The following is a 19,385-nucleotide window of genomic DNA, read 5'->3' on the forward strand; positions in this document are numbered from 1 at the left end:
CTTTATATAAATGTTCAACAAATGTTCCTGCTGGTTCCAGGTCCACTGGAGACACCCAAGAAAGAATAATTCTGGGACATCAGAAATACCATAAAGGAGAATAGCTCAGAATTTGTCCAAGAGACTTGAGAAAGAGGTCTTTGGTCTTAGGAACGTTTTTTTCCAACTTTTTTCTTTTAATAAGAAATAAAGAAAAGAAGTTATTTAAAGTCACCACAGAGATCTGACATTTTTGAATATCTGTGTGCCTTATTCAACTCTCTGAATATCTCTGTCATCACAGAATGATACATGATTCATTCTGGAAAGCTTATTGCAAACCCAACAATGACTCTTCAAACGTTTGTAAAGATTTTTTTTTTTTAATTTAATCTGGTCTTATTTCTGAACTGAATGTACTTCTTTCCCTATCCTCCCCCCATACTCTCACTCATCATAGCTTGTCTAGAAGCAGACAAGATGGAATGAGCGAAAAAATGGATAGTAAACTTATTTTAGGTCAACCAAAAGGCATTCACTCTCTGTCTTTCCTAGTCTTCATTTCCTCATTTCCTTTTGTGTTTTCTCCAAGGACATTACACAGTTGGCTTCTCAGTCAGGACAAGCCAATGTCAAATACATTAATTTGTCCATGAAGCAGCCTTTAAACGTTGACAAAAGAAAGCTTAAATAACGAAGAAAGATGAGTTAAACTTATTGATTCTGAATACAAGTGCCTTTAAATGGTACATTTCTGCTTTCAGGACTGAACAATACTTAAAAACTGGTGTTTACATGCTATTCCCAACAGCATATCATTTTCAAGAAATGCTAATTAAACACAAAGGAAAGTATCAACGGGTAACTCTAAAATTTGGAATATACCTAAGCACTAAACAAGCACTAAGAAGGTTCCATGATGCCTGCTGTACAATTTTTACTCACATCTAATGCAGATTTCCAGAACTGAAGTGATTTTTATGGCAAAGATTATATGATTTTCTACCTTCTATTATTTGAGGATATTGCACTCTAGAAGTTATGGAATTCTTCTATTTATTTATTTTTTAAACTGGAGTTACTTTGATGGTTTTTGGCAATATGCTACAATCTATGCTTGAAAGTTGAAACACTAATGCAAATCCATATTTCAGCTGCATCAGGTAAGGAAGTGCTTGTAACACTGAAGTTCTCAGTCAAAATTAACAAGAGTGTTCAACATTATTAATATTTAACATTTGTCTGCTATTCATTATGCCTCCAAAATACCACAGAGACTTTAGTTTTCTGTAGTGTAATTATTAAGAGCAATGAGCAAGTGCATTATGAGGTTTCTTCAAAACAATGATTGTGAAATAGAAATATGCATAACCAAATAATAACAGAGTAAGTGCTTTTCATATTCAGGAGAAACCTGAAGAATTGTACTGATGTCAATGGGAGTTTTGCCTGACAGATATAGTCCTAGGTACTTGTAAAGGCATTTGCATTGAATAACAATAAACGAATTCCAGAGTACTGTTCAACCTCAAACTCAGCAAAATGAGAAGATATATTTGTGAAATTAAGAGGGTTGAAAAAAATTAAAAATGAAATCAAACAGCTGGCTAAAGGCTATATCCACTACTTTAAATAGCGAGATGCGCTGGTCTCTGCTACCTGCAAACTGAGGATAGCACTGTGTCAGGGGAGGGCCAGATACTGGGAAAAAACTGTTTATTGCACAGGGTTCTTAGTGAGGTTGTTAATACCCAAAGCCTATTAGCGTTCAAGGAGCATTGGGACACTGCTCTCAATAACATTCTTTTAACAACTTATTAGCCCTGAAGTAGTCAGTTGGACTCAGTATTTGAAAGTCCCTTTCACCTGAAGTAGTCTATTCTATTCATGTCTCAAAATTGCAGCTACTCTCTAAGTTTCAATAGTTTTCTTCTGTGACTCAGCCAGGAATGCTCAATGTTAACATATCCAGACAAAATGGCAGACTGGAAACATCCTAATGCCTAATAAATTAAACCATAACTTTACAATAATGAAACAAGTCTGTTTGTTAACTGTGCAGAAATGTGGCTCGCCAGAAAATGAATGGAAGTGTCTCTTTGCCAAAACATTATCTAAAAAAAAAAAATCTAAGTGGAATATTTTTTGGAATAATTTTCATACAGCAGTAACTTTTCAGCTGAATTGGACAGGGATGGAAGAATATTCCAGGCCCTAACTTAAACCTCCTGGGTGGCCTTGGGCAGATTTTCTGGGATTATCTACGCAGTATATTGCTGGCAGATGTGAGCTCTTTCTGCCCAAGTTCCAAGTTGAGCTGAAGCTGAACAAATGTGGTCAGCACAGCACTGAATCCAACCCACCAAGTCCTACTGTGAGGTGAGGCATATGAGCTTCTGTTCCAACCTGCTAATTCAGATTTGGCACCATGATAAACACATTTGTGTAGCTCCGGTGGGCTGAGATTCCATCTGCCAACAATAGACTTTGTCAACATGCCCTCTGCTCCTCAGCTCCAGCACTAAACTGGAGATAATAATTAATGCCTGAATCTGAAAATGATTATTGTGAAGGTAAGTTAATTTACTCTCACAAACCTCTAAAAGTAGAATCATGTAGCTGCATAGTAATTACTTGAGGTACTAAACCTTTATTGCCCAGTACACTACAGAACTGAGCTAAATAAAGCTATATATGTACTTTATGTTCAATTTAGTGAGCTCTTAAGTTGGAAAATATGAAGATACTCATGTCCATTGTTTTCATATTACTGTAACTGTAGTGCACAGAAAAAGAGAGAGGATGAGGAGTGAACCACAGAAATTCCATAATTGTTAGATTTTTCCTTTTAGATTTGTGCTCTTTTTATATTTTATTTTTCTGTGCACAGGAACCCCAGCAACCACATTTGAGAAAATAGACCTCAACAACTCCCCACATCAAGACAGAGACTTTATGAGTGGTCACATAAAATACCTCCCAAAATATTTTGTGAAGAAATATCTTGTAGTATTGAGAAATACACAATGCCGTGACTCAAAAGGTCATGCAACCATGACAATAGACCAAACAAAAATGACCAGAAGACTTTCAGAAAAAAAAATCCTGTGCAGTGTTGAACATATAAATTTAGATGACAGCAGGGAAACCCACACATCTGCTCAGCACCAGAGCAAAACACCCCTTCATATCACCCAGTAAGGGCCCCAGACACATGCTCATACTGCAGCACAGACATAAGCTGCTGTCCTCCTCTCTATGTATGCAATAATCTGTACATTTACCCAAGTCTGTTGCAAACGTGGTCTTTATAGCCTCTGGAACCACATAAACCTGAGAAGCTTTACTTTATGCTATACAGATGTTATTAAGTGCCTTTGGAACAGGAAGCCAAATTGTATATTAACAGAAATATGAAACACTGAGAGTTGGAAGGGAAATGGAGTTGCTGAGCTGCACTTTTTCCCTATGGATTTCTTTGTACTCTAAGTTTCCAATAATAAAGCTACCTCATTCCAGCACAGAAATATCTGAATGAATTAAAAAAAAATGATTGCAGGAAATTTTATTTACAAGGAAGAAAATAATTCCAAATTTTCCAAGCAACTTAGGAGCATAATTTCTTTTGAAAGTCTCAATTTAATATATCATTATATCACATTGAATTTAAAAGAAGGCTTGAGAACCTAGGCATTTGAAGAATTTCTGCCACAACATCAAACTTGAATCTCTGAGTTAAATGCAATAAAGCAATGTGTACAATGAAAATTTAGTGTAGCTGTCCAGTGCCTTGCAGCCAATGTTACTTCATTTCCAAAATCAGAGCCAGCACTTGGTCTGTGCTGTAAAGAGCATATTTTCTCAGAATCTATCCAGGTAGGGGAGAGATTGCTATCTGAGCTCTTGCACATAGCAAACGACTGCCTACAGGTACTTAAGGGATAAGCAAAACTCAGGAGCAATTACTGCCCCACATTGTCCCATACCTGCACTGCCCAGTCTGCCATCTCCAGGAACAGACATGCCCTCTCTCCCATTGCACCTTTGGAGCATACAGGACCCCAGGCTCGCTACACCCAGCTCCGAGCAGAACAGAGTAACTCATGAAATAGGAAGATAAGTTTCGCTGTCTTGGGGAAAAAAGAAAAAAAAAAAGAAAAAACAAAAGAAAAAAGGAGTCTTAAGAATGAAGCCAGCAAGTTTTGAAGAGCCAGCAGGCTCCCATGTTAGCCATATGCCTTCATATGTCTGTTCTGTGGGAGTGTTACAGCTCCTGCTGTTCTATTCTTCACTTTTTAAAGAAAATGTTACAAGGCCACAAGGACTCACAAACATTTGTTGACATTTCTTCTGGGTCAGCCTTAGGAGGCCTGCAAGAATTTAAACATATGGCAGTATTTATTTGCATGAGGGAATGAGTTGTTTCAGAGAAAAGCAATCTTTAGTTGCAAAACAGTTTAAGCACCATAAAGTTGGGTTGCTTTTCTTTTTGGCCAAAATCCAAACTTTTCTCATTATATTTTCCACATTATATTTTTAAAGCAACAGCAGCTTTTCAGTTGAGCTGGTATAGCAAAACGTTTCACAATACTTTCTACTGTTCTCCACACAAGTAATTTCTTGATAAGGGATTCCAGATCAAGCAGATTTAATGTGTGGTTACACTTGGAAAGAGGATAAAAAGATAGGACCAGCTAACCTCTGAAATGAAGGTTATTGACCTAGCTTGTCAAGGGACAAAGCCATGACCATTTGGAACCAGAAGATTATTTGAATTGGGTTCTTAACATGGTTCAGCAGCAGTATGTATGCATTTCCAAGCAGAAAAATGGATTTACAAGGCTTTATCTTGTTATTCAGATGACATTGTTCTAAGTCAGTTGAGAGTAAATGTGCAATAGCTCACTTGCTGGCATTCTTTATATACTGCTGTTAAAAAAATACCTTGCACACAGAGACGTGTGCTGAGGTTGTCTCTAGCCATGAGGAAAGGGCAGCACAATGTTAGGCCTGCCCAGCAGCAGAGTGGGAACACAACTGGTGCAGCCCCACTGACAGAGCTGTGCCACAGCAACCCGCCTCACAATAAAGGAGAGGTCTGGGCAGACTGGTTTTCTTTCAGTGCTTTTTTTCCTTCAACATTGCAGCACACTAATGAAGGAGCTCCTGCCGCTCTTTTCATTTGCATGATATTAAATAGGCTGCAGTTGTGCTTATTAGTTGTACAGCACAGTGTTTAAAATGAGTAATTTAAGCAGTTGAAATGAAAGGTCTTGCATGGAAAATGAGGATGCGAGAGCCATTCTGTTTTCCAAAGCATATGACAGGCATGTTTTTAAAACATAGACTTGACTAAGGAGTTAGGCTTATCAAGAAATGTTAACTGACAGGTTATCTACCACATTTTCTAAAATGCTGTGCTCTTTGCAGTCTTTAAGAAACTGAACACATTATATCTTATAAAATCTTACAAAAAGTATTTTATAATTTTGGTAAAATTAAGGTGGTGCTTCCTGACAGGCACCCACTGTATTAAACCTTCACCCCAAATTACCTGTTCTTCTAAACAGTACCATGATAAGCTGTGTGAAACGTTCTGATATTAAGGGAAGGAAGAAAATGAATTTTAGAATACAGTTTCCCAGTTGATCTAAAGCAGGAAAACAAAGACTGCAGCACGTAAGAACTAGTAACTTCAGAGGAAACAGTATATCAAACAAATAACGATTATTAGTCACCACACAACAAATCTGAAGACTTAGGGATAGGATAGGCAGGTCTTGCTGACTTGTGCTCAACAGCAGAACATGTCTATGAATGAAGGACCTGGAGGAAAGTTGTGCCCTCACAGGAAATCAGCTGCAAAAATTGTATTCAAACTCCAATTAGATACAGTACACTACAAATTGTAGTTGAAAGCAGTCTAACACAACAGACACCAACCTGGAAGCTGAATTCAAAGCTTAAGAACACGTAAGCCAGAGGGATCAAAAGTTACATCAGAAGCACAAGGAAAATAAAACAATGAATAGAAGGGACTGTGTAACTCACTGAAATGTCAGTAAGAAAACAGCATCAGGAAGCTGAAGCCATCTGCTTGTAACAATAAGTAAGAGGTTAAAAATAAGTTTTATGTATTCAAACAGTGGCAGGAAGATTTTACAGGAAACTTTTCATTGCTTTCAATGGCAGGGCGGTAAAGCAATTTAAATTGGGAACTGTAATGAAATTTCTGCACAAGCACTTGGCATTAAAGTCCCCTTCCTGCCAACATTATGACAGAAGACAAGACACATAAGTCCATTTTTAACTTTGTGTAAGACAAACAATGAATCCATAATCAAAGTACCACAGCCTGAGATAAAAAGGCATGAAGGATTCTTGAGTCTACAGAGCAATGTCAGTTCTAAATAGAAAAGAAGGACTGAGTCCTGCTTCTGTATAGAATATAAACAAAAATAACGGTATTCAGTATGAAACACACTCATTCTGGGTATGACGAATCCTTCAGGAGTGACAAATTCTTGTAGGATCTCAGTGGTATATGAAAGGTTTTCTCATGAGTTTATGCTCAGAGCAGCGTGGCATGCAATGCCTAGGTGGGCAGGCTGCTACAGGAAGCCAGGGAAGCTGTTCTGCACCTGCACAGCTCTGTGCCTTGTGTTATACTTCAGAATCAGCACTATTTATCATGGGTTTCACTACTGCAAGCCTTTCTGTGCCTCACATTCTCTTGTTCTAGCTATGAGCTGTACTGAAGAAAACGTAACTCCAGCAATCTAAAATCAGAAGAGTTTGCGTCTGTATTTAGCTACTTTACTTACTCTTCTTTTACATGATAAGAAATCGAAGATATGCTGATACACCCATGAGCAATTATTAATGCTATGCAAATATTGCTGGCATATCTATAAATATTCATTCAATATTAAGTCTTTTTGATCGGATTCACACATTTTCAGATTCAGTTCCTTCAAATATTTCCCTGAATTTAGGTTATCAAGTATGTTTGCTGAAACAGCGTATTTTAAGCAACTATTCACAGCAGACTCATTCAAAGAGCTGCACTTATCCATTTAGAGAACTGAAGTTTATCACACAGCAAGTACATCCCAGCCACGCAGCTTAAAATGCATCAAATGGGTCACAGCAATTATCAGAATGAAGTACCATCCTGTAACAATATATGTTAGTGACTTTGTGCAAGCAGTGAACTGCGATGAGGAAAGCTGGTAACCCCATAAATGATCAGCCACCCTCATGGTGCCTCATTATGAGAGATAATTCTAGAATAAGCAGATGAAAATTAAGTTGATGTGGTTTAATATTATTTATTTTTAGTCCTGATGCACCTCCAAGCTGAAGTCAAAGTAAGCCAGTAAAATAAACACCATTGGCAGCTACTTGTTGGTGCCTGAGCATATTATCCATTCTTATAACAAAATCAATATTTATTTGTGATTTTTAATTTGCAAAATACCACAACTGTTTATGAAGATTGCTAAAAGTAAAGACTTCTGCACAAGCACAAAGACAAAACAAACTTGAAAATCAATTTAAACTTATAACACATCAAAACACTTTCAATACATACACTTATTCTTTGGTCACTACTCCTCTGTCTGTTCAGCACAACAGTGTGCTTCAGCTACTTGTAGCTAACTCTCATCCACCAAACCTACCTCTTCAGCAGGATTTGCTCTTGTTACTTCATTTTCTTAATATACACCTTTTAGATGAACATGCTCCCATACTCCAACACTATCATCAAGTCCATGAACAATCCAAGATCTCAAAAAGTTGCACTACATCTCTTCATATTTTTCACTGATATTAAGTGTTATGAAATATGAAAAGGAAAAGTATTAGATTGTTGTAAAGCTTCTGGATGTCAATTTTTCATTTCAACTATTCAAAATAAACTTATTTCTTTTTTTCTTCTTTTTTTAATGAAGACTCAGTGGCACAGCATGGGCTTACTTCAGTATCAGCCATGGTACAGAAGGCTGAAACATGTTGAGTCAGATAGCATGGAGATCCATAACTGCTTAGGAGTATCATAATGAAAAACACAAAGCTCAAATACATATGAGATTGTTACATTCATCTGTTCAATTTAACTAGAAATTATGAGGAAAGGACAATCAATCATGGTAACATGACTTGATGGCGAATTAGGAGCATCTATTTGAATACCCTTTCCTGAGGGAAAGATAGGATAGATATAGTACTTAGAGACATGGTTTAATGGGCAATATTGGCGGTACGTGGACAGTCAGACTAGATGATCTTAGAGGTCTTTTCCAACCTCAATGATTCTCTGATAACTGTTAAAACCACAGTCAGAATTTCATATTATCTGTGTTCAGATGAATGCCCAACAATTCTGGATGTTGTCAAACCTAAAACAAACTGCAACCCAAATTTCAGTGATAATTAGCTACAGTTAACAATTTGATGACTGTCTCAATCAAAAACTTCTCATGTAAGGCTTGGTGATTCCCATCATTTGGGCTGAAATACAGACTTGATCAAGTTAATTTTCCACTGATAAAATACTTCAAGTACCTATTATTAATCAACAGTATAAATGGCTTTGTTTCATTCAAACAAAAAACATGATGGAATCTACTTCCATGAGATCTGCTTTCTTTTCAGTGCTCAGCCTCATTAAATTAGGAAAAAGTAGGTAAACCAAGTACAAGTTCAACTCACTACTCCTCAAAGATCAGGCCTTCTGGACATAGTACTAGTACTGCTGTGTGAGCCTGGCAAGACACTACCAGATCATTTTCACGCCTGTATTCTTGTTACAAACACTTCGTCCTCCTTTATGACCATTTAGTAGAATCCCAAATTAATTGCATACAATTCAAAAGTAAATTCTTGCTCTCATGAGGGAGAAAGCATCCAATTCAGTAAGTAAGTATTAACCCTTTCTACTGTCATGCATAAAGTGCTAGCATCTGTCCAGTAATTCTTCCAGTTCAGACTGTCCTTGGGTTTTTGGCTGGTGATAAAACACTGTCTAAACTTTGTATTTAACCAGACATAAGGATTAACCAGACTCAGTGAAAAGGAAGAAAGGATGAGGATGACTATATCTCTGAAAGGAGTACAACATTTTTTAGATAGCCCAAATGCCATTACTATAGCATCTTCAGTTCAGTTACTGTCCTACTAATGCCATCCTCTTTTAATTCCAAGCTGAGATAACTTTATTTGCTTATTCTTTTTATTTCTCTTTTTTAAAACTTCAGATGATAGAAAGATGTATGAATTGTTCATGCTTTTCCTGTTGTGCCTTAACTCACTCCTTATTCTTAAATCCCCAAAACATGTTTTTCCTTTTTATAGGACTTTTTGTGGATAAAATTGTGGCTAAATAAATGTTTGTGTGTGTATATATATATGGAATGCGTGTAATAATTCAGGCAGAACTGCGTCACACATGCAAAGAGGAAAACAACTCTACACTCCAATTGCATTAAAAGTGATTTTTGATGAAAGACTAGCAAAAGAACACACAGAGAACATCATGCTGAGGGATAATACCAATGGAAAGAATTTCTTTTGTTTGTGAAGCTCATTCCTCAACCTACAGACGAAGGAAAAATTAAGCATCAGCTGATTCTGACCCTCTGTATTTCATTCTTATCTGTACAGTGCTAAATCCCCATAATATAAACTCACAGATGCACTGCATATAAACAAATAAAGGCAAGGATGAAATAAACCTATAATGGTTTCCAGAGAAAAGAATGCAACTGATATTTGTATTGTGTCATTTTCATATTTTCTCTACTTCAGCATCTGCCTCAGCATCTCACTGCTGCTTAGCAGCTCTAGCACATCTTAAGATAACTGTTACCTGGGATGGCTCTGGCCTAGCAAAACACCAGGCAACTGATCTGGAAAAAACAAAAACTTAGCAGTGAGAATTCCTTAGTTATTAAGAATAATGCTTTTTGCAGAGCAGAAAAATGCTAGAATGCTGTGAATTGCTGTGGTAATTTTATATTTCTTGGTGGGCAAGAAACAACAAATCTGTACCAGTTTAATAGTTTTCTACCTGTGTAACTACTACTGACATATCCAAACATCTGTAGAAAAGAAGTTTGTGAGCTTTTTCCGTTCTTTCTCTGTCCCATCTCTCCCTAAACAATCAGACCTTCAGAAACAGACTATGAGAGAGAAAACAAAACAAAACACTCCAGGTCTGAGTTTTTTGTACTAAAAAAGTTTTACAGATAAGACTGCAAAAGATTGCTTAACCACAAGCAAGTACAACTGAATGCAACTGCATATAAATAACATGCCTCTTCCATCAGCAACCTACCAGTGACACTGACAATTCCCAGTTAAGAAGTGATCAATTTTGCTAATTTAATGTTAAATGTGCGTACAGTAACAGTACTTCCTCACACACATTTTGAACTTCAGGCCACTGGTGGCCACGTTCTGACCTTTTCAGGCTGTTACATCCAAAGGTTTTGCATGTAGCATCCCCTACTGAAGTTTTTATGTAATGTATAGGAAAACTCTTCAGACACTTTGAATTACTTAGACAACAAATTATTCCTAGATTGCCAGTAGGACCTTTACTCAAAAAGGCTCTTGTTTTCTAAAATAAAAGTATTATAAGAAATGGGTACAGCTATCTGAGGATATGTAAAGAGATGAATGACCCGGATAAAGGTGACAAAACAAGCCATTAAAACAATCTGCAATAGTAGAACTCACATCTTAGTAAGAATCCTCTAGATTAGAAAATGTAATATTAACTCATATGTTCTATCTTTTTTTCTTTTTCTAAACAGGATCTAAAATCCCTTCTAACTGATACCTTTACAAGTTGGTGATATAAGCATCTCTTTAAAAAAATATGACATTCAAAATACTTTTTTAAAATAACAGATGTCCAAATTAATAAAGTTGCAATTTCCCTGGCACCCTTGAAAATGCGTGCCCAGTCTACATCAGCCAGAAATGGAGGGTTTCAGCCCCTCCCCACTTACACTGGTGTAAGACAAAACCTGAGAATAAATATTTCAGCTGGCAAAGAGGAGTCATTTCTGCTATATGAGTTTTATTCATGAGCTGATAAAAGCACTGCTTTGCCAACACATGCTGTGCTTGAACGAAGGATTGTTATTGATATAGATGTCCTGGTATAACTATATTAGCAAACACTTTCTGCTGCAGAACAAGTCCAAAACCATACCTCCTTCAGAAAGATTTTTTATTTTCTTTAAATTTCTGAAGTGAGAAATGATTTAATTTTGGAGCAAAAGACTGTATTAGATAGTTAACATAGGAAATTAATAAATGTAGTGTCTTTTCAGGCAATTTCTGTTTTTTGCTTTTGTCCCAACCTAAAACTAATTAGACATACTAATAAGAGATAATTTTAGAACTCTGACCCATAAAGTCCATTTCTGCTCCATCAGTCAAACCTGGAAGATTTCTCCTGTACTCAGCATGCTAAACTGAGACTGCTCCTACCAGGTTAAATGAAACAGAAGACTCTCCACTGACTACACCTACAGTTCCATGCCCTCCTGAGTAACTGAGGAAAGCCATACAAGCACTGACAACGCATTTTGCATCAGAGAACAGATAGAACCTGCAGTGTAAAACTGAGCATGATGGGTGATTCTCTGTATACAACACATCTGATGAATCAAACCATTATTTCCACTAGGGTTATAACTAAAACTGTAACACGTTTAATATATATATGTATGCATACATGCGTATGATTGTATGCAGCTGTAAATCCCATTCCAAAACCAGGATTTAGGCAATATTGCACTTCTCAAAAATATCAAGAGGAAAATGTGTGCCTGCAAACATATCCATATATTCTGTCCTAAACGGAAATAAGAGGCAGAAAAACCCAAATGTGGAAACTAATTTCAGAGGAATTTTACTGACATGATAGGGGAGCTGCAATCCCTCTTAAGTTTGATCTTCCATCTTATCAAAGGGAAAATTTGCCTTTGACAACTCTTACATGAGTCATTTACTAACAATACTAAGGGAAGGAATTAATTTTCCTCTGAATTAAAAATTCTCTCCTGGAAGAAGAAACCTAGAAGTATTTAAAAATCACAGCAAGTGTGTTGCATTATGATTTTGCCTATTTTAGAATCTGAGAAGCAATTACTTCCAAGTAGTAAATGTCCCTTCTTTTCTGCACAAAGAAATACCACTACCAGATCAATGAGTGAAATAGACGCTTTGTAACATTATGAAAGAAAAGAGATAATAATGTCAGTTCAAGAACATGAAAAAAAAAGAAATCTACTGAAATTCCATACAATAATACTTAGAGAAAATATTTTGAAGAAATTTCTAGACTATATTGATTTATTATTTTTTCTTTTGAAAGAAGTTCCTTGGGAAACTATTACAGTCATAATTATCTGAATTTTGTTTCATTCAGTGGTATCCTCATCATCTTGAGAAACAGTTTACCACAGAAATAAAATATTTACATTTCCTCCACTTCAAATGCCAGGGAAAAATAATAAAAAAGAATCAGTAGGCTTTTTTTTTTTTTTTTTTTTTTTGTGTGTGTGTGTGTGTGTGTGTGTGTGTGTGTGTGGTTTTGGTTTAGTTTTGGTTTTTTTCAATTGGAAACCTGCAAGTGATCTAATAGACCTTAAAGAGTTTTCACATCTCAATGGTAAGGCAAAGGTTAAGGATTTACATACAAGACAATTAATCAAAAATACACCCCTTGGCTTTCTCGGGCTCAGTGAGACTGTAGGTAGATATGCAATATCTAATTTGAAAGAGCATGAGAGTCATTTTACATGGAAAAAATAGAGCTTCTTTTCAATGAGCTGAAGAATGTCAATCCTGAAAAACTGTGACAATTTAAATTCCACTCCCTATTTCTTTATTATCAGAATATTTTAAGGTCAGCTTTGGCATTCCCCAACGGGAAAATCTCTACTTCAATAGTTTTTCTTCCTAGCTGACTTCAGAAGAAACAGCTTACATTAGGATGCTGTTATTTAATGCCTGCAGTTCGGAAGAACCAGACTGATTTACAGGGTGCAGTCCAGGTTTAGGTAATTAAAGCCTGTACAGCTGAAGGAGTTGGAAGGGCTTTAGTAGCTTTATCTTGATCATTCAACAGAAGAAACTCTTCTGACAACCACTTAGGCTCAGTGCCATGTAAATAGTCTGGCATAAGTAATTCAATCCTCTTCACTCAGCTTCCTCGTAGTAATCTGTGGCCTCTTCAAAAGGCTTCTAATACTATTTGCTTCTGAGGATAAGATGCATATTATCTAACTGGTCTAGTGCTCTGCAGATCATATAATACCCAAAAATTTGAAGTATATAATCAGGGTCAGAGTAAAAATAATAATAATAAAAATAAAAGAGGATATTCCCTACAGTAAATGTGTTTTAAGTTTGAACTGAGTTTTGGTAATCTACTGTACACAGCAGTCTGAACACTTAGATCTGACCCATTAAAATTCAACAGTAAAAATCCCATTGAGTTCAAGGAGTTCAATAATGTGGAAAGGGAATCCATGGTATGAGTATTTAAAAATGGGCAATAGAGACAAAAGCTAAAAGAAAGGTCCAGGCACTGAAAAGATGAAAGGCAAAGCAATATGGGGGTGAAAAGTCAAGAATAAGAATCCATTTTCTCTCTGTCTTCTTTAATGTAAGAGGAATAAAAAGAAATTTTATTTGATAGAGTGCACATGGAACAAAGAAGATCCATGTTCTTCCTAGCTCTGGCAGCGCTTACTCTACCTTTTATTTCGGTTCTCATGACAGAGCCCATAAACATAGTTCGCTGCAGAATTAAACTTAACATGAAACAGAAATTTTAAGCACATCACCTCCACAAACTTTCCTTTTACCTATATTTAAACATATTAATATATCCTGAAAATTATTGACCCCTTCCTCATAAATATGTAATGAAATTCCTTTGATATCAGCTTCAATCAAGATGACATAAAATTGCTTATAATCCCCTATCACAACATTATACCCTGCTAGAAATCACTGCTAACGCTTCAGAAAGGAAAAATCGAGACAGTGATGTCAGTAATACATCAGTTTCAGTCAGTAATGTTTGTTAGTCACACTTGGAGTCAAGGTTCCCTTTCTCCAAGAACACTCAGAAATCATAGCTTCCCCAATAAATCCTTGGATATTTCTCGAAGGAGCAATGATGCATGTCCTGTATTCAGTGACATAAAGCAAAGCTGAGAGATAATTATCCTTTGAGCACAGAGTCAGCACAGTGTAAAAAAGGTGCCAAAAATCCCAGCGCTGTCATTAACTGCTGCTGGCTGCTTGTCATCTGAGAGCAGAGGACAGCCCATCATCCTGTGCTGGTAGAAGGGGAGATGAGAACATACCTGTACACAGTAGGATATTTATAAAATCTAATCATGATCGAAAAAAATACAGAAATTGCCTCACAAAGAGTTGTAGCACTTATTTCAGTTACATGACATTTCATTTTTCCTCTGGAGCCAGCAATGTCATATTGCTGATCTTTTCCTGATTTAAAGCTAACTTTCCAAAAACCTATTAAATACTGAATTTTGTATAGCACCTGAATTGAAACAGGATCAAGAAATGAAAGAATCACTAAATTTGTAGAATATTTTTTTCTATTTGTAGCTATTTCCTTTGAAAGCTGCCAACATCAGTATTGTTAACTTTCTTAAAAGCAAGTTTTTAAAAGGAAAGAAATTGTCTCAATGCAAAGTGGGTTTGAATGGTAACTAACATAGAGGAGGAGTACACATTCAGACCTTGGTCACTGTCCCCGGCCACTCAGGCAGCTATGGCACAGCTACTTCAAAAATGTGCATGCACTCAAAGCACAGTCACACAGAACGCAGCAGATAAGTTTCAATGCATATAGACAGCAAACAAGACATGCAATAAGAGACCAACATTTTCAAGCTTAATGTGGCACAAAAGGAGAGCCTGAGAAATCAGCTTGCACCACTACTGCACATACTGGAAGAACATGCTTGTTACATAACACCTTCAGATGATACTATAAAATCCTATCCCCTGTTACAGAAACAGTACAAACCCAAAACCAAGCTCAGTGAGCCTGACCTGATTCTGCCTGCGTCCTGCCCAAATCTCAGCATCTCACAGAAAGACGACCCATTCCCTTGCTCCCCTGTCCACTTGCCCCCCAGGAGTTTGGAAAGGAAATGCCTTCTTCCGACTATTGGTCTTTCAATTCCAGCAATCTTGGGCAGCTCTCTAACTGGAGTACCTGTAATCTTTTCAAACAAGTTTGAGTACTGAGTTGATAGGAAACCTGCATTTCTGTGTGCAGAAAAAAAGTTTTCTGTTTATTTGTAGCATCACACTATTTATCTTAAATTATCTCAACTGATGAATGTTTTTTTTTTTTTTTTATTTTACTGGCTATCCAAGATTTCTACCAAATTCAAGAAAGAACTTGTTAAACTCAGAAAGTATTTTATCTGATTTATTTTTTATCTCTCATTTCAAGTTGTGAAATACATTGCTCTTAGTAAAAAAAACATCACAAACAGATTTTAACTGAAGACTGAAGACCTGACTACTGAAGGCATGGTCAAGTTAAAACTTTATATCAAATCAAATGAAACACGATATAAACAATAGCATCCTCAGCAGTTAGTGCATTGCTGAAGTGGTTTAGATAAACCACCTTGCCTACTGTATTTTATTCTCATGAGTAGGAGCAGATCAAATACATTTCACTTACACTTTAGCAGAGGTCTGTTCTCCTAGAAAGCTCACAGCAGCAGGACTAAGCCAACTCTGAGGTGTCATTACATGAACTGAAATTTCCCCAACTGAACTTAGTTTAATTCACCCGTATCTGCTGTAAACACAAAGCTTTGTTGACTCGATTAGCCTCCAGGTGCAGTTCCCCAAAGGGCACATCCTCATCTGCTATGAGCTATCATTCCACACATCTCTTTGCATATTTCCACCTTTCCCCTTTACTTCAGCTTTTGAGAATATCCATTCTCACTCAGGCTGAAAGGCAGGCTCCCTGCAGATGGGTGGGAGGAGCTCAGTTGCTGGACAGGAACAAAGAAAAGCTTTGGTGACATTTCCTACTGGCATTTTTTCAGCTGATGCTTAATCAACAGCAAGATTTGCTGATGCTTGGAAACATCAGTGGCCAAAACCAGGTGCAGTTCAATCAAGATTTTGATTCGACTAATATTCTGCAAAGCTCAGCTCCTATGCACTGAGCCTAGAAAGAAAGTCATCTAAGAACTGCTGCACTGTCCCTTACCCCCTACTCTGCAGCCCATGTAACCAGAATGGGTCCACTCTGTGAATATGAATAGCACATACACTGTTCTGAGAATATGACTGGGCAAACAGACAACCGTTCTTACACTGTGGCCCTTGCAACATGCCTCTAGCTATAAAACATCCTCTTCAATAGCTCCTTGCAGAATTTTTAAGAGAACATTCAGTGGGCATGGAGACATGGTAGGAAAATACACAAGGAAGAAAAAAGATGGAAAGATGACAAAAGGAACTTGAAAGCAGATTCAGGTGGTAACTATGAAGGACTGTGTATCACATGCTCTAACTTCTGTGAATACTAAAAAAAAAAAAAAAAAAAAAAAAAAAAGCCAGCATTGCAATGCTGCAGCTTCATAATAATTTTACTTGGCCCTTTTATTCATTAAGTTGCACACCTTCCCCTTCCTTGGATTTTCTTCCTCTCTCAAACAATAACTGATTTTACTTATGCCTACACAATATGAAAATACAATATCACTCATGCAATTCCACTACATGCACTTAGCTTGTCCTAGCATAGACTACAATACAATTCAAATACACTACACTATATAATCTCTGAACATCAGATTAGAAATGTAATTGTCTTTAAATAAAATTCTTTTTGTGAATGTTCTGGTAAAGGACTAACTGTCCATATAGCCTCTTACAGGCATGAGTGTCAATAACTAAGTATTTTTTGTACTTCTCCTTAAGGGGTCTTACAAAGATTTCGTTTGATCAAACAAACTTTTTTACATGCTAGAACATGGAACGTATTTGTTTATATCTTTGCATTATAAGATAGTATGGTATAGCTAAAAAAAAGAAGAAAAATCTTTTATTTTAGTATTGAACATCCTTACCTGGGTAGTAAAAGGGAGAAGGGAGCTTCCTGACATATGCCATTTAAAAAATCTCTGCTAGTTCAAGCCTTAAATGACAAATCTTACATGATGCATGCACTTGTGACATGTCTTAGAGGATCTGTGTATCCAAAGCAACAATCCTCTAGTTCCTAAAACACAGTCATTCCATCCAAAATATCCTGTTGATCATTTTTATTTCAATAAACAGAGGTTGTCCTTAGCAGGCAACAGTCAACAATAGAGATTTCTGTTTACTGCATCTTATTTTCTTAATTGCTCTTTTAGTCCCTAACATAGTTCTGAATTTTTTTAAATAAACTTTATATATAAACAGTCAATAAAGGTCTCTTCCCATTCTGTGTAAGAATGTTTACCTTCAGTACATATCAGGAGCACAAACAGTAGTGGGTTTACACGTTCTCTTTTGCTGGCAGAGAACACAGTCCAGTTTTCATCTTGCTTTGGCAATTCAGTATGACTTTTTACCTACTTATTCATCTTTCTAAGGATACTTCTCTGTAATAAATGTTCTCTAAAACTCAAAGGCTTGTGTAATTGAATTAACAGGTTTATAGAAAATAAGTTATAACCAAAATTGCAAAGGTGGGGGTGGGGAAAGAAGGAATATTTCAGCAAGATGCAGCCTGTTATGTAAATTTATCACCGCATGCCATACATAATGAATAAACCTTGTGCTCTTAACACTTTGATTATAGACTATACAGACAATGCAAATTAAAATTCCTGCTGCTCTATAAATGCAATGAGAGGAAATTATGTAAATTTTAACACATTAGATTGATTTGGTTGAAATGAAACCTGTTCCACTTGATGTTTTAGAGGAAGAGCCACAATTACAATGATTGAGAAAGTGCAGTGTTAATGAAGTGTGTTATTGCTAATCAATTCCTCCTCCTCTGGTAATGGCGCAGGCATGTGCACAGTCACTACATCATTCACAGGCAAGCATAACCTCTCACACCAGCACACAGTTTACATGGCAGAAATTAAAGCTTCCATAAAGTCACACATATATAAGTCGTAATTAATAGAAAAGATTCCTCAGTAAAACTGTGACAGATATTCAAGAAAGGTGTACAAATACACACGCATATGTATGCCTACACACCTATATACAGGTAGAATTTTGGCAATACTGCCTGGCTGACTACTACTGTACTGTCTTGAAAGCTCCTGTAGCTTTGATGTGATACCAACCAAGTACCTTTGAGCTCAATAATCACCTTTCTATTGGCTGATCTCTTGGAAAATATGAAATGAGACTATCATATGGTAATGATCTGAACAACTTAGTTAACTAAAATGAAAAGCAAGGTTTGTCAAGCTTATAAGGAAGTCTCCACTCAAACTGAAGAAATTCAAAAGATTAGAATTAATCTACTTTCACACTAATCTAAGAAGCATGTCACTCCAAGCACCGTGGCACTGGTTTAAACAAAATATTTTGGGGAGCTCTACATCAGCACGGCAATAACATGCAGGATACTGCATAACTTATCTTAATTATACATGAGATAATGTATTAGAATATTTAAAATAATTTTGCATTTTGCCTTCCTTAGTTCTGCAAAACTTTCCATGGCAATTTGAAAAAGACATATTTCCATTTGCAAAAGGATTCACGATATCAGGAATCTGTGGCATTTATTATTTCACAGGTAAATATGAGAAGGTGGGATGTGCTAACTCATTTTATTTTCTTTATATAACTCTCATATCATTCTTAGAAACATTTGTCACCACACGTAGTGATTGCACTTGTTTCCTGTCTCTACTGACTTGTCTCCCACTACTTTATTTCTGTTCCCTGCTAAGATATAAGGACCTGTTCTGCACAAAGACATCTCACTGTCTTCAATAGCAGTTTGACATACAGCATGGTTGCAGGTCATGAATATACACATACAAAATTAGGAAAACACAGGCAATGAGAGAGCAGTTAACAGAGAAATGACACGACAAATAAACATGCAGCTCCCACACCGAGACTGGCACTTACCACAGGAAATTTAAGTATGTTATGTTTTGTTCATGAATGTGGGAAAAAGAGAGGTTTGGCCTCGGCTGTGAAAGGACATCTGGGCAAGCAAAAGAGAGTGCAAAAGTACAGATAAAAGGGAAGGATATAACAGAATCTTTCCTAGAAATAAAGTGACATTTGCTTCCGCAAGCAAATTCTCTTCTTCTAACAGTGTGCACATCTCTGCTATG

General features: G+C 36.6%; 1 protein-coding gene across 3 annotated transcripts in view; it reads right to left on the reverse strand.

Moving 5' to 3' along the window:
- Positions 1–19,385, reverse strand: part of CDH11 (cadherin 11) — a 78,115-nt gene that overhangs the window by 46,894 nt on the left and 11,836 nt on the right. The window lies entirely within an intron of this gene.

This window comes from Cyrtonyx montezumae, unplaced genomic scaffold (genome assembly GCF_038088225.1).
Source record: "Cyrtonyx montezumae isolate F1298 unplaced genomic scaffold, pur_monq_1.0 scaffold_17, whole genome shotgun sequence".
Taxonomy (NCBI): Eukaryota; Metazoa; Chordata; class Aves; order Galliformes; family Odontophoridae; genus Cyrtonyx; species Cyrtonyx montezumae.